This window comes from Zonotrichia leucophrys, chromosome 15 (assembly GCF_028769735.1).
Source record: "Zonotrichia leucophrys gambelii isolate GWCS_2022_RI chromosome 15, RI_Zleu_2.0, whole genome shotgun sequence".
Classification (NCBI taxonomy): Eukaryota; Metazoa; Chordata; class Aves; order Passeriformes; family Passerellidae; genus Zonotrichia; species Zonotrichia leucophrys.
The window spans coordinates 11,021,873-11,036,894 of NC_088185.1; the positions used below are offsets into that span (position 1 = coordinate 11,021,873).

The 15,022-nt window shown below is 40.9% G+C and overlaps 2 protein-coding genes across 2 annotated transcripts in view; one reads left to right on the plus strand and one right to left on the minus strand.

Moving 5' to 3' along the window:
- Nucleotides 1-15,022, minus strand: part of RSPH14 (radial spoke head 14 homolog) — a 76,797-nt gene that overhangs the window by 15,678 nt on the left and 46,097 nt on the right. The gene's annotated exons all lie outside the window — the stretch shown is intronic.
- The window catches only part of GNAZ (G protein subunit alpha z), a 54,736-nt gene continuing 40,514 nt past the window's right edge, over nucleotides 801-15,022 (plus strand). The window contains exon 1 of the mRNA XM_064727129.1: nucleotides 801-1,263. The gene's annotated coding sequence lies outside the window, so the exon portion shown is untranslated. The remainder of the gene's footprint in view (nucleotides 1,264-15,022) is intronic.

The following is a 15,022-nucleotide window of genomic DNA, read 5'->3' on the forward strand; positions in this document are numbered from 1 at the left end:
GATAATATCAGTACTGGAAGTGATATCATTTACAGGAATCAGATGTTTTCTGCTTTGTATTATGTTAGCCTTATTGTGGGAAAAAATGCCTGCATCCCGTCTGTGTGTGAGTCTCTGTTGCTATCTCCAGCAGAAGTGTATCAGTTACAAATCAAGCTTATAAAATTAGCAGTGTAGGGAGAAATCAGCTACTTGATCAGGGCTGCAGATTCAACAATGCAACTAGTATTGTAGCCAAAAGGAAAAAGACACTAGGAAAAATGTAAAATATGAATTGGGTAAATCCATTAATGAGATAAAAAGAAAATGATACTCATCGTTAATTTAAAAAAAAAAAAAAAAAGCTGTAGTAAATTACACATACACAAATGCAAAAGGCAGAAGGGGAAAATCAGAAAAAAAATCTACGCCCAGTACTGAGAGCAGCTGAGTGACGGTAGAAGCGGAAGGCAAACAGTAGATAAATTCCGTGTAACTAAAGAAACTGTTTTTTCTCCCTTTACCCTTGACCGTATCCTTCCAACACGTATGTGCCCGGTTGGCCCTAAAGCACGCATTGTGCATTGAGCCGCTGCCGGAGCCGGGCAGTGCCGCGCTGCAGCGAACATGGACCCGCGGGTGCGGATGCGGTTGTGCAGAGGCAGAGCCCGCGGCACGTCTGTACCCGCACATTATGTAACGCGCGAGTGCAGCGGAGCGAACGAGCCGGGGAAAAGGCACAAACCCCTCGCCAACAGCCCCCGGCTCCTTCTGCGCCGCGCTGCTCCGGGCGGGGGCTGCGGGGGCTGCGGGCCCGGCCGCCCCCCGGGCGGGAGCCGGAGCCGGAGCCGGAGCCGGAGCGGAGCCGCCCGCCGGCCGCGCCGCCGCCCCGCCCGCGGTACCCCCGCCGTTGGCGTGGAAACGGGCTGGCGGCTCCGGCTCCTCCTCCAGCGCCAGCCCCGCGCTCCCCCTGCCCGGCTCCCCGGCGAGAGCGAGCAGCACCTCCCTGTCTCCCGCGGGGGGCCGCCGGACAAGTGCTCCCACGGCCGCCTTTAGAACAGCCCGGGTTTTTACGGTTGTGTTTTCCAGGGAGAAGATGGGAAAGGGCAGGTTCCTGCTCCTGCTGGGGCTGCGGGGCTAGTCCCTGCAGTCGTGGTGTGTCTGCTCGGCAAATCACAGATGCTGATGTGAAAAAGGGCCAAAGCAGAGGAGAGGCGTCAGTGGATGCGAGCGTTTGTACTGATGGATTGAGGAGGTGGAGGCTGCCTGCCTGGTGCTGGAGAGGTGAGTGCAATATTCCGCATTTCCTTCTCTCTTAAATCAGTTCAGTGATGAACATTTCCAAAATAAGAAAAAGCACTTCTATAGCAAGCAGGAAAAGATGTAATTTTGAAACAATAAGCTATGCTTCTGCTGGATAAAAAATATGAGTGTCACTGTGAGGTAGGAACATTTCGCTGTGTGTAGACAAAAAATAGTAAGGGGAGGCAGGCTGCTGATACAGTGAAAATGACCTTCTCAAGGGATACCGGCCTTCTATTAGCTACTGCTTCAGCTTGGGCCCTTCTTCTAAAAATTAAGTGGTCTCCCTTTCCTAGCCTGAATTGTAACCCATTAATAGCCAATACCTGAGCCTTAATAAGATCTGCTGTGTCCCCTTAATGATTCAGGAAGATAATCCCTTAGATTCTGCCTGTTGGGAGAAGAACCTCCACGCTATGTAGCACCTCCTCCCAGGGAAATGCAGCCTGGATAACATTCTATCAGAAAAGACTCCTGCTGCCAAATTTCTGTAATAAGTGCTCCTGGTAGCAGTCTCATGTGCTCTTGGGAAGGATGTGTGGCTCTGCAGAGCCTGGATGCGTTCCCTCTCTCTGTGTGCCCGTGCATGTGAAGGAATGGGGAGGGTTCACATTAATCTGCACCTGTGGACGGCTCCCATCTGCACTTGTGAACCACAAGTTTTTTGATATCTTTGCATTTGCATTTTGGGTGAGCGCTTCATACACAAAACCTCCAAGCCTTCAATGTTAGCTGAGAGAGCTGCAGACAAATAGATGTCAGTTTAATTTCTGCTCATAGAACTGATCTGATCTGCTTTTGGCTGTTTCACTGTAGAAGCCGTTTAACGTGTCTTCTTGCAGTATTTATTCTGCAAGATACTGACCTATCTCAACATTTTCCTGGGAAGATTTGAGAAAAAAATCACTAGATTTCCCTCCAGCATTTCTTTATATTTGTTTATAGCCATTTTCTGATAGCCTCACACCCACAAATTGATTTTTATTTGGGCTCGGTATTTCGCGCCATTGTGGGTCACACCCTTCGGGTGGCCATCAACATTTCATCCATAAAGGTTACAACAGCAGGTCAGGTGCTCTGAATACCTACTTGTGGATCACAAAGAAGCAAAAAAGGAGTGTGTATTTTGGACTTAGGGGAAATTTTGTCTGACTTTATGGATATAGATGCTGGAAGTCCAAGCTGATGCCTTAGGTGCTGTTATAGGCAGAAATCCTCACTTTCCTTCAACAGGCACAGATTTGACAGCTGAACAGACACAGCTCTGCAGAACAGAGAGTGTTTTGCCATTAATGTGGATGTCTCCATCAAATCATTTGTTTGGAAGCTATCATGCAAAAAGCCCAGATCCCTGCCCTTGGATTAAGGACATTATCAGAGGAGAGGCCTGTGTGTATAGAAGGATGAAGATCCAGTCTTCAAGAAGCCAGTGGCAGGTGTAATCAAAAGAAAACCTCTTAGTTATAGGGCATATTTAGGAGGAAAACTCATGCTGCCTTTTGTTACTAAAGCACTGACTGCATTTTCAGAGAAGAAAACCTTTCTGTGTACATATGTATGCTTATAAGGAAGAAAAGCTGATTAATTCTGTGCAAGGCATGGAAATGTCACTCTGACAATACAGAGAGGAATAAACTCTGCATGCTACATAAAGAATGCTACCCCTCTGCCTGAGATTCTGTGCTTGTCACTCCACAGGCCACTGGTGAGAAGAGTTGAATAAGTCTTCTGCAGGTAGTACCTTGAATTTTGTTAGCCTCCAGAACAGTTTCATGTTTCAGTTGCAGACCTTGGTTTTGAATTTAGTGTTGATAATCTAAAAATAACCAGCCAGGTAGCTCTGGAGGACTGAAGGGAAAGTGTTCAGGTTGTCTCAGTTCTGACTATGCACTGATGGACCAAGGTATGTTAAATTTTAAGAAGTGTAGATAGAAACTGAAATTTGTCCCTTCTTAAGGAATCTACCTGCTAAGCAGTGGGGCAGGGGATAAGGATAACAGAAAATTCAGCAGGTAATAAAAGCTCAAATCCTTCAATGGTGAAGTCAGCTCTTCCTCTCCAGCTTAAGCAGATAAGGATTTTGACAGCAGCCTTGCTCGATACACAGGGGTGAGGCAATACAAGGCAATGATGCCTTTTTCTCTCTCCCCCTACATGAATTAAAGAAAAATACTTTCAATTCCTTTGGGTTAAATCACAGTAATCCCACTTATTTCAGAAGGGATTCTTCAGATTTATGTACCTGAAAATGAGAGTTGAATCTGACTATTTCTGCTAAAGTTTTGGCCCTGCTTTCACAGGAGTCCCTGGAAGTTTTGTCATTTATTTCAGCTGGAGAGAGCCCAGCACACACAGTGTCACTGATCAGGTTCTCCCTTGCCTTTAGGAACAGCAGCGTTTAACAGTTTTGTAGTTGGTTTCAGTGAGGTTGCAGGTTCAATGACAAATCCAGTAAACTAATTCATAAATGATCAGTTATTTGAATCATGCTTTTTTACTGAGAAAATGGGAGTGTTACTCCCATGTTAAGGTTGACAGTACCCACCCTCAGCAGTAGTAGTTTCTACACAAGCAATCAACTATTTTCTTTTTCCTGAGAGAAAACTTATTCAAAGGCCCTTAAAAATCATAATCTTGGCCTATGTGCATAAAATCATATTTATACTTACAGAGAAGAATTGTCAAATTTTTATTTAAAAAGGCTAAATTTTGTTCTTTGTGATCCCCATCAATTAATCCACATCAATTACTAGTTACAACAGATTCCCTTCACTTACTTGAGAGGATAATATGACTTATATTTTGTATGTTATATTCAGAGTTCACATTTTTATTAAACTTTCTAGAATACAAGAATGATGATTAGGAAGTCCAAATTTCAACTATTACATTGATGAAAGAATAATCCCAAGAAAAACTATACTGTTCCAAAGCAACCAAAATCGATCTTCTTTCAAAGTTCCCTGGCAATTTAAGGCACTTGGAATAGACAAGATGCCAGAGAAGGGTTAAATACAGTTTGATAAATTCTGTTTTGGATTCAGGAGTTGATACATATTAACAAATTAAGTTGTTTTAGCTTTCAAGTGGAATCAAGGACAGAATTTAACCCTTGACATGAAGGCTACAGAGAAAATACTCTTCTGTGAACTGTTGCTTTTCCTTACCACTGAAGGGCAGTGGTGGAGTTGGACAGAAGGAACAGAGTGGTGATGGGGCCATCTCTTCCATCCTCCCCGGGCTTCAGACATTGCTTACTACTAAATACATTTAAACTCACAGTTAACAAAACACATGGCAAAAATTCAGAAGATAACACCTCTATATGTTGGTTGGTTTTTTGGTTTTTTTTTTTACTTCTTCAGCTCAGAGCATTTTCTGTGGTTCAGCAGAAGCTCAACTCTCCTCAGAATCCCAACACCCAGTGAATCATTAGGGAACACGGTTTTAGCCAACAAATCCTATTTGCCTTTTGTTTTCTCTGTAAGCCCCTTATACCAGAGAGTTTTTCCTTCTCTGGATTCCTAAGCCATCACATCAAAAAGACAAATGTGATAACACCTCCACATGATTCCACATTGCAGAAATAACCTGTTGGATTACCAGTCAACACCTTGGCCAACAGAAAAACTTAAAGAGGCAAATCCAGAAAATCTAAGTTTTTTTTCGCTCACACACATGAAAAATAATGACTGGAAAGTAAATAATAATTTCATAGGAACTACAATTGGTTAATCCATTATTTTTACAGTGGATTTATGAAATAGTAATTGCCTGGACTTGAGAGTTGGAAGGAATTATTCTCATCACTTTCACACGTCCATAACAAGGACATGTACACACAGAGTAGTTGTTAAGGCTTCCCTTTTAGCTGGTGGAAGAAAAAGAGATTTCTCCATTGGAGTTACTCAGACCAGTTTCTGACTACCTTGTTAGTGTGAGATTGAGCTCTGAAAATGAGAGCTGACCTCTGGAAATGACAGCTCCTCTCCACTGCCTCTGAGGGAAGCACTGAGTGAGTAGCTCTGAGATAGCCACCTACATGCAGATGCTAAATCTGCACAGATGAATCCCACTCTCACTGTCTATAATGTAATGTTTAACCAAGATTTACTAGTTAATTATGAAGATATTTTCATGGCTCACCATAAATATTTGTAAGTGATAATGCAGTTGCCATTCCCTCCCTACCTGCCCTGTTTCCTGGGCTGGCATTGGCTTCCCCCTCGGAGTTATCTCAACAACGGTTTGGTCATGGCACTGGAAAGGCTTCACTGGAACAGCACCAGCAATCCAAATCTTTTATCAATTCTTCCAGGCAGTATTCTAGCACACATTCCCAGTGTGTTTGTACTGATTTTCTTGCCTGATTTCTATATTTTCAAATCTTAGCCAGACAATGTGGAATAAGCACCTTTATCTCCACAAACCGCACGAATGCAAATACAATTAGGCAGCATAGCAAGTGTTGATGTACAAATAGAGTTGACACAGTTGTGTTGTGGAAGGAAACAACACAGTGGAGCTGAATTGATTACAATTCAGTGTCATGGCACAGTAACAAAAGCCCAGCTGGGTGTTTAGCTCTGAGAGGGCTTGCTGTTCAGAGGGGGCATGCACCTGGTTATTATACTCCTTCCTTTAAAAGAGAAAAGTGTGTATGACTCAAAAGGATACTTTCCTACCAGCTAAGGGAACATCTTTCTGAAGATAATACAATTTCAGCTATTAGGTTGGGTTTTTCAAGTAGAGAGTTTTGTCTTTGAATATTACCAGCTCAAGTCATATAAAACAAATACTGGAATGTGTTAACAAAATATGATTTCTTTTGGATGTATAATGTCTATTTATACATTTATGTGCATTAGAGTTGGGGCTTTTTTTGATGTCTTATGAGGAAAGAAAGACCAAGATATGGCTGTTGCCCCTCTCTAGTGTTTGTTACAGGAGAGGATTCAAAACAATACTACAGGAAATATTTTCCATATCATTTAAAGCAAATTAATGCATATGATGCTAACCAATCCATTACAAACTACAGTTTTGCAGAATTAACACCATTGCACAGGAGCATCTCTCAGTACTGCCAGCAAGTTGATTGTTGCAACAGGCCTTGGCAAGAAGATTTTCTCTCAAGATGCCTTTCTGTGCCTGACCTTTTAAATTTGGCAGAGTTCAGGGTACCACAGCAGAAGCCATTTTGTGATGGGAAGATATTCACATATTCTTACCATTGCTAAGAATCTATTGAGCTTCCATGTGATATTGCTCAGTAATGGTAGAACCTCACCTCAATCAGTCATTTCAGAGACATGTTTTTAATCTCTTTTCCAATCCATCTATGCCCATGAACAGATAAACTCACCTTAATTTGGAATTCAGTGACATTTTTGCAGGTATTTAAAATTCTAAGGCTAGCCTACTCCAAATTTGAACAATTGGTCTATTATCACATTGTTTCTGTTCCCTGACTAGATGTGCAATAAGTCCTCTGATTATGTTTCATGCTGTGAATGTTCCTGAAAGCAAATCTGAACTTTGCCTCATAGCTGTGATTACACAGGTGTGTCAAGTTTGCTTTTTGCATGTGTGCTCACAAAAAGCAACAGAATACTGAAGACTTGATGTAATTTTTTTTTAAGTTACAGGAACAAATTTTTGGCTACTAAGTTCAAGGGATCAACAATTGTTTTAAATGTGGCAAGACTTGAGGCTGATGTGCAGTTCAGTATTATATCAGCACAATATTATTTGCTCTCACAGGTCAAGTAAATATACAATGGTCTAAACAAATTAAAGTATCAAGCAGCATCAGGAAGAGGTAGGAACCAGTGAGTTTTAACACTGAAAATTACAATTCTCCCTTTTTCCAGAGAGGCCTCATTGTACCCTGCACTCCTAAATGGTGCAAATTCTATATAACAGAAGTTAAAACATCTATAAAGTAATAACAGTAATAACCTACCATATAGACAAAGAACTGAATTATTGGGTCTCTTACAGTTCTTTGTCAGCACACGTGGGTTATAAACTAAAATTAAATGTTTACAGAGGATATTACTCTGGTCTGTGACAAGAAAAACCTCTCTCTTTGCTGTATCCATGGCATAGCAATTCTACCTTTTTCCCACTTCTGCAGTCAAGGAAACCAAGAACAGCCACTGATATTGTGGCCTCTTGGGATCATACCTGGAAACTGCTCTAATTCACACTGTGGCTTAGGCAGCCCCAACCTGGCTCTACAATAAAGGCTGGATCACAAAAATGCCTTTCTCCCCCAGATTAAGTCTAGAAGTGTTTGAGTTTCTGTGTATTTTTGATTACTTTATGTTGCTTTTCTAGTTGTGTCTTCTGATACTGGAAGGCAATGAACCCCAAGTAGAAAATACCAGAATATTCCAATTCAGAAATCTTTTAGGGAGAATAGATCTGGAAGAAATGGGTGATGCCCATTACAGTAGAAGTGTGCTTTGAAGGGGAGATTGGGCACACAGGCATATGGAACCCTGGAACATCCTTTAAATATTGTAGACTTAATCACCAAGGGATGGGAGAACTTCTCAGTGAGCAGCACAATTACAGTCTCCAGGAATTTTCAGTCAGTATTTTCTTTGTGCTGTTGGATACCTCCAATGACAGGAGCCTGTAACTCCTCAAAGCTTATCTATACAACTGTAGCCTTGCATTTTGGATACATTATGTTTTCATGATTAACCTGTCAAGAATTATTCACAGACCTCATTGAAAGTTGACATAAACAAGTCAATTCCAGAAAATAGTCAATTGTTTGTTTTAAAGGAGACCAGATGGAATGCTGTCAATCTGTGCAGCACTGTTCTTACTCAGCTGTGAGCTAGGGTGCAAATGGAATTTCTGAGACATGGCATTTATGATCTGTCTTTATCTGTGTTGCAAAGATTTATACTTGATGGAGCTTTGTTAACAGTACATCAATCTCATTGTTTACTTGGTGTCTGCATCTTATTATCAGAATCATCAATTATAGATTCCATAATTTTTAAGATGTAATTTAAAAGGATATGTTTTTTCAGATTTAGCTAGTCACACAATACATAGAAAATACAATTTTTCCTTACAGTTTCTTAAGCTTCTGTTGGGATTAGTCAGAGGCATGTGGTGATCAACCACTTTTACAAGAAATAGAATGTCAAGATTAAAAGATTTCAGAAAATAATACAGGTGTGCAAGAGGTCAAGGACTTGACTGTTCTTTTTAACTTTTGCAAAATCCTTTAGAAATGTCACCTTTACCAATGAGCTCCCTCCTGCAATCAACACAAAAAATGAGAAGGGACAGTTAAAATTATTTTTGTGCAGAGCACTAGTTGAGAGTGGACGTGAGAATCTGAAATACAAACCAAAATTGTACCTCATTCTTATGAACTGAAAAAAAAAGAGTTCTCAGAATAGCCAAGGGGACACAAACAGTGCCATGATGGCAATGTTCAGTGACTTGTTCAGTGTCACTCCTGTGTCTAACAGAGCAAAACTACTTAGAGCTTTTACTGGAGGTTTCCCATTGCCCTGAGCCTTCAGCCAGCACAGAGGTGACACAAACTGGGGTTTATTTCTCCTGAGCTATTTGGTACAAAATATTCTTTGGGATGGGGACACTGCCAGTAGGTGTGTCAGTGGCATTGCATCCTGAGGGGATTGCTGCCAGCTGGAGGAGATTGAAACCAAATTGGGATTGCTATAAGGTGGGTTTGGGCCGAAAGCTCAGCCAGCTGGGAGCTCTGTAGCATTGTCTGTCTTTGTGCCTTTGGCAGAGGTGGGGAGACACCTTATCGGGCATTTTCCTGGAGTTGAGAAGTAAGAAATTTTATGTGCCTTGTTTTCTGGAATGCCTGTAGCTTTTTTGGGTAGATTGTGGGCTGTTCTCTTACTACTAAGATGCATCCTGAGGGGGAATCTTTTAGCCTTACTACAACAGAGATGCAAAAGTTGTTTGAAAGTCAGAGATGGCTTTAAAAGGCAGTATCCCTTTTCATAGTTAAAATACTGATTCCAAAATCTCAATTTAAAAGTCTTGAGGTATGCTGTAAATGAACCAAAACATAACAAAAGCCGTGCTTTTAGGCACAGTTATGCTGGTAGTTATCAGTCAAGGGACAGTGTGATACCTGAGATCACTGAAAATGCAGACCCCACACCTCACCCCACTCAGCCAAGTGCCCTGAGTGCCCTCAGACATGTCCCTGTAGTTCTTTAATGAAGTTCTCAAGATGAATTATTGTTCTGCCGTGCATTGTGGATATTTCCCTCCCATCCTCTCCCCTTGGTACATCTGCTTTGTGAGTTTAAGGTGGATTTGGCATCCCTACAGCTGCAATAACTTTTGCACTGTTCTGACCCAATATGGCTTGCTGAGAAATCCGTGCCCAGCCCCTCTGCTGAGGGCTGGATGTGCTGTGGGTAACCTCCACCATATGCATTAATCCATGTCCCAGATCTGTGCCTGTTTCACAGAGCTGCTTCTACTGTAATATCAACAGTAGATTTTTAGTGAGCAAAAAGAAATAAAATGGTGAGTCATCAGCTTTTTTCCTGCATATCTCATCTGTGGGAAATGCAGAATGCTAACTAGAATAGTTAGGCATCAGCGATAAAATTCCAGCTTTATGTGCCATGTTAATAGTAGGCTAGAGTGTCACCAGAAGTATTTTTTTCCTGGTAATATGAGAAATGAATAACTAAGGATCCACTGCTGAATAATGAATAAACGAAAGGCTCGATTAGCACCTTTCAGCTTTCAGATAATTTTAGTGCTGCAGCTTCTTGAGTCAAGAAGAGATGTCACTGAGAGTAAAAGGAACAGAAAAGCAACTACCTGAGATGTTGCTGTTAAAGCTGTGCTGTGAGGGTGGTGGTGCACATTTGGCTGGTCAGTGAGGCTCCCCCATAAGCTGACAGGACAGCCTCATGCAGAGAAAACAGCAAAATGTGGGGCTATTGCTATTAACAGTAATAGCAGATCATGTGTAGTCTCATAAATCAACCCATCAGTTCCCAAAACATGATTCAAGAGCCTGCTTCAAACAAAAGGAATGAAATTATCAGGGTCTCAAAATGGTGAGCTGACCTCTAGGTGTCTTAAAGAGGAGGAGACAAGTCCAGTTAGGGTGTGACACAAAAAGGAAACTTTTCTGACATTAGCAAAAGAGAACTTGTGCAACAGGAGAGAGATGGATTATTTAGAGACAGAATTGAAGGGCTAAAGGATAAGTAAAAGTACAGACATATTGGTTGCAGGACTACAGAGAATTAAAAAAAAAGGCAGGGGGGGAAATATCTGAATGATGAGAATGCCCTTACATGCAACACAACTTGAACAGGAGCAGTGATTGCCCTCCTCCCCCTCTCTCTCTCCACACATGTATAGACAGAAAAGTACTGGTAGTGTTCATGGAACACCAAAAATCATCAGTATGTGCAACAAAATTGGAAGCTACACCTTCTGATATTACTAGTAGTAGTACAGTTACCAATGAAAAATAAAACCTCAAGAAAAATGACTGGATTTTGGTTTATCCTTAATAACAAAATTAAATCCATCTATCATTCCTATGTTTCAGCTTAAGGAAAAAATAACAATTTACAAGCTTGCTTGAGGCTGAAAAATAACAACTTTACTCAGCTAAATCTAAATCATGGTACTCCTATGTTACAGTAAATACCCAGATTAAAAGTCCATCTTCCTCAGAAGATGGACTTAGATTTAGCAGTTTATTTTGTTACTTATCCATTTTAAGAGTAATTTATGGTAATCAATATACAATACCTAATGTTTTGTATTTGTTTTATAGACAAAAAATATATTCTTTGAATGATATGAAAGCCATCTACTATTTTGACAGGATCAGTATAGCCCTATGAATACATGAAATCATTCAACCATGTCTTGTCATAGCATGACTCAAAATGGATGTGGTCAAATCTGGCCTCTGCTCTTCCAGATTGATGAAACTGGGAACAAACATAGTGAATAGCTGCAGAAGCCAGGCTGGGAACATGTGCACAGAGCAAGAAATTAATGTCGAAACACAATGATACTGATCATGCTTCAGCATTTCCTAGAAATACAGTCATGCTGAGATCATACAAAAGCGGGGAGCTGAAAATTAAACTATTTTGGTATCTATTCTTACAGAAGTTCTCACCGTAGATATTCCAATATATGAAGAGTATGAATCATGCACTGAATACTAAATTTTCATCAGTAAAACAGTCTCTATTGCTGGCACTTTGGTATCCTGCTTGCAGTGTTGTTAAATACATTGTTTTTATTTTCATCCTGTTCAAAACCAAATACAGGTTCATTTCAAAACCTACTGAAGTCAACAAAACCATTACTTTTAAAGTGGATCACAGCCACAGCACTTTACAGGGTTTGGAATGTTTTTACTCTTATTTTCTCTTAATAAATACTGTCACTGTTTCTGCTGAGGAAGAACTATGAATGCCCTTACTCCGAAGTGTCACTTATCATAGGGTGCCAATTCACCATACTGACTTAAGTTCCTCCAACTCATTTTACATTCTCATTTAGTGCCACATAGAAACATTTTTCATCTCAGTAGAAAAGCAAGGTTGAATAAGACGAAGGACCTAACATTATCTAAGGAGCTTAAACTCTTCAGAGCACAAGTGGTGAAAAGCACACTGAGACTATTGCTAGAGATGTTTGCACTGCACCTTTAGTTTCACTTTTTGGATAAATCAGGCCTTCATCCTCTTCAAATCTGCAACCTGCATCTCTATCCATGACCAACTTGCTTATTGAAAGAGTTCTTTAAAAGTCTGATGAAAGGAATTTAACCACCAGTGTCCTTTAGTATTCATTGTGGGTTCAGCATAAGCTGCTTAGAGTCAGTCGGGAGTTGGGAGGCGGCAGGGAGTGCCTGGGATCCCTGTGCGTGTGCTGGTGGGTGTGGAACTGCAGCAACTGCAGCTGGGCTGTGAGTTTGCTGTGATCACCCCTCCAGGGGGAGAGAATTGATGGGAGAGACTGAAGAGAAACCCTCGTGGCTGCTAAACCTCCAAAGGATGTTAGGTTCTTTCTGTGGTGGTGGTGGTTATGTTTTGGTTTTATCGGTGGTGGGGTTTTGTTTTGGTTTTGTTCAGGGGGAGGTGTCAGTGAAGGAAAAATAGGAGCTAAAGAAGTTGATGCATCAGATACCAAGGTCTTTTTACTTCTCTTTGAGTGAAAAAGAACTTAGTTTCTATAGGTCTCTACAGAACTTTATCTAGCTGGCAAAATGATGGCTTAGCTTGTTGGCCGTTGTACAATATTGTACTTAAATGTTTCTGGTTGCAGAGTAATTTTCTGTGAAGTAACATATATCTGTGTTTGGCACAAAGCAAGTTCATATCAAAACCAGAACATGGGTAATGTCCTTCATATTCATTTATAAAAAAGGTCCTTTAAATTAGAGAGTGGCTCCAACAACAGCTCGGCAGTCTGAGATGTACCTGCTGAAGCTCTTGCAGGCAGCAGGAGTGTACGACTGTCAAAGCTCCTGAATTTCAAAAGAGAAGCAGAATGAGACCAGGCGTAGGCTGCAGCTGTAATCTGTGCTTGGTAGCATCCAAGTCCTCTCCCATGAGTCACACTGCTGAGAACATCGTGGATTCTCTTTAGCCTCTTGGGATTTATTTTTTTGGCCCTGGACTGCAGTCTAATACTTCTTCCATTTCTCATCTCCTTTTTGCAGATAAAATAATGTTTAATTTGACCTGTTAAGAAGAAACTTATAAAATCCACAGTTCTGATGTAGATACCTTCTGACATAGTTCATATGGTTAATTTTATGTGTGACCTAGGTGTGGAAAATACTCTCTACCCTACCTACCCCATTAATCCCTGATGATAGCCCTGCATTTTGTGCTGATATTGACAACACTCTCTTCCTTTCTTTTATTGTATTAGGAACAGCATTTTAGTCCATGATTCTGTCTTGTTGTGAGGTTAATACCTGACAAAAGCGCTGAAGTTTTCTTGTCCTTCCCATCATGAGAACTATTGGCTTTATTCTTCCACTGTAGTGCTTTCCTCTCTTCCATTTCAACCAACTCTTCAATGTTTTCTCTGCACCTTGCTGCTCTATCCTCTCATGCTTTCATTGAGCTGCTGACTCTGAACTCCCTTATGATTCATGTGAATCTTCTATAATCCTTTTTTGACTTTTTCTCATGTTGGGAACTTACTGCTCCTGCATACTCATTCAACCTATGTCTGTTTTTCTGTTTTTTCATTCACTGAGGTGGTTCTGATTTGTTCTCTGTGAAACATTACTCATTCTCTGTTGCTTAGTTTCCAGCTTTAACCATCACATTGCCAGTCCTCCCCTGCTTTCCCCCAGCCTTCCCATGAATTCAGTGTTTATTACTTCTACTAAAATGGTTCCTGTATTTTGCTCTTCTCATTCCAAAACCTCTCTGCCTTTCCCTGTAAGTCTATTCTTACCAGGTTTCCAGTCCTGATCACTCCCAACAATGTCCTTTCTCTAGCAAAACCATTCTGATGGAAGTCTGATGATCTAGGCAATTTCTTCCACTGTGAACACCCTGGATTTATTCTCCCCCTTTTTTTTTTTTCTCCTAGTGTAATTAAATTCCATATGTGCAGACCCATCTTTACAGATTCTGAGTCAATCCTTTCCCTCTTTTCTTTTTTTTTTTCCTGTGTGCAGATTTCTGCTGATCCTATGCCAGTATGATATAGTAAGATGTGCCCATCTGCTCTTCTCGCCTCATCTTTCCTTCCTCTATTGCTATCTCTTCCTTCTTTTTTATGGATACAGGATTTCTGGCTTCCTGTGAATATACCGTTCAATTTACCCAAGAAATCTTACCTAGCTTCAGTGACTTTATTCTCTCATTCCTTGCCTTAATCTTTGCCTTTCCTCCAGTTCTTTCCTTTAAAACCAGCAGAACAGTTGTGATGCATTTCTGTCTCCAAGATGCTTTTTGTGCATCATCACACATAAAACTCATCTGTTGTTTCCAGGATTCCCATTTGCTGGAGCATCTCCTCCTTCCCTCTTGCTTGGCCTTGAGCTTCAATCTTTGAATCTTCCCTGGCTGCTTTTCTCTATTGCATTACACAAACCTCCTGCCTTCAGGACACTGTTATCTGTACCAGACTCTCATGTTCTCACTGCAGAGATTCCCATAGCTCATGCCTGTCACTGGAACAGCTAAAGCAAGCATGGTTGTGCTTTATTATGTCACCTTTAAGGCACAGGAAGAGAAACTTCCTTTTACAAGGCCATACTATTCTCCTGTTACAAATCCCTCTTAAAATTTCTTTGCTCAAACTACCAAAATTCCCTTATCTTTCATAAGGTATTGTGTGCAACAAGGTTGTATGAATGATGGGAAATTTGCCATTACATTCATAAAAAAATTTAATGTTTACTAGTGCTTTTAAAAAAATGTTATAAAATGCTCTCCTTAGCCCTGTAAGATTGATGAAATAGCAATGCTGTGATAGTGAGCCTTAGCTCTTGAATCACCACATAAGGCTTTGGGTCCCACTAATGAAGACACAACCTCCACTGCTGTCATCACTGGAGTGCTTACAAACACTGAGTGGCTGCTGCATTTTGTTTGCTGCTTTATTGCACACCTTTAAATGGGTCTGATGTTTGGATGTCCCTAAAGCAGCTGCTGTGTGTGTTGTTTCTTCTCACCCTTGTCGAGCAGCCAGGATTTCCTGC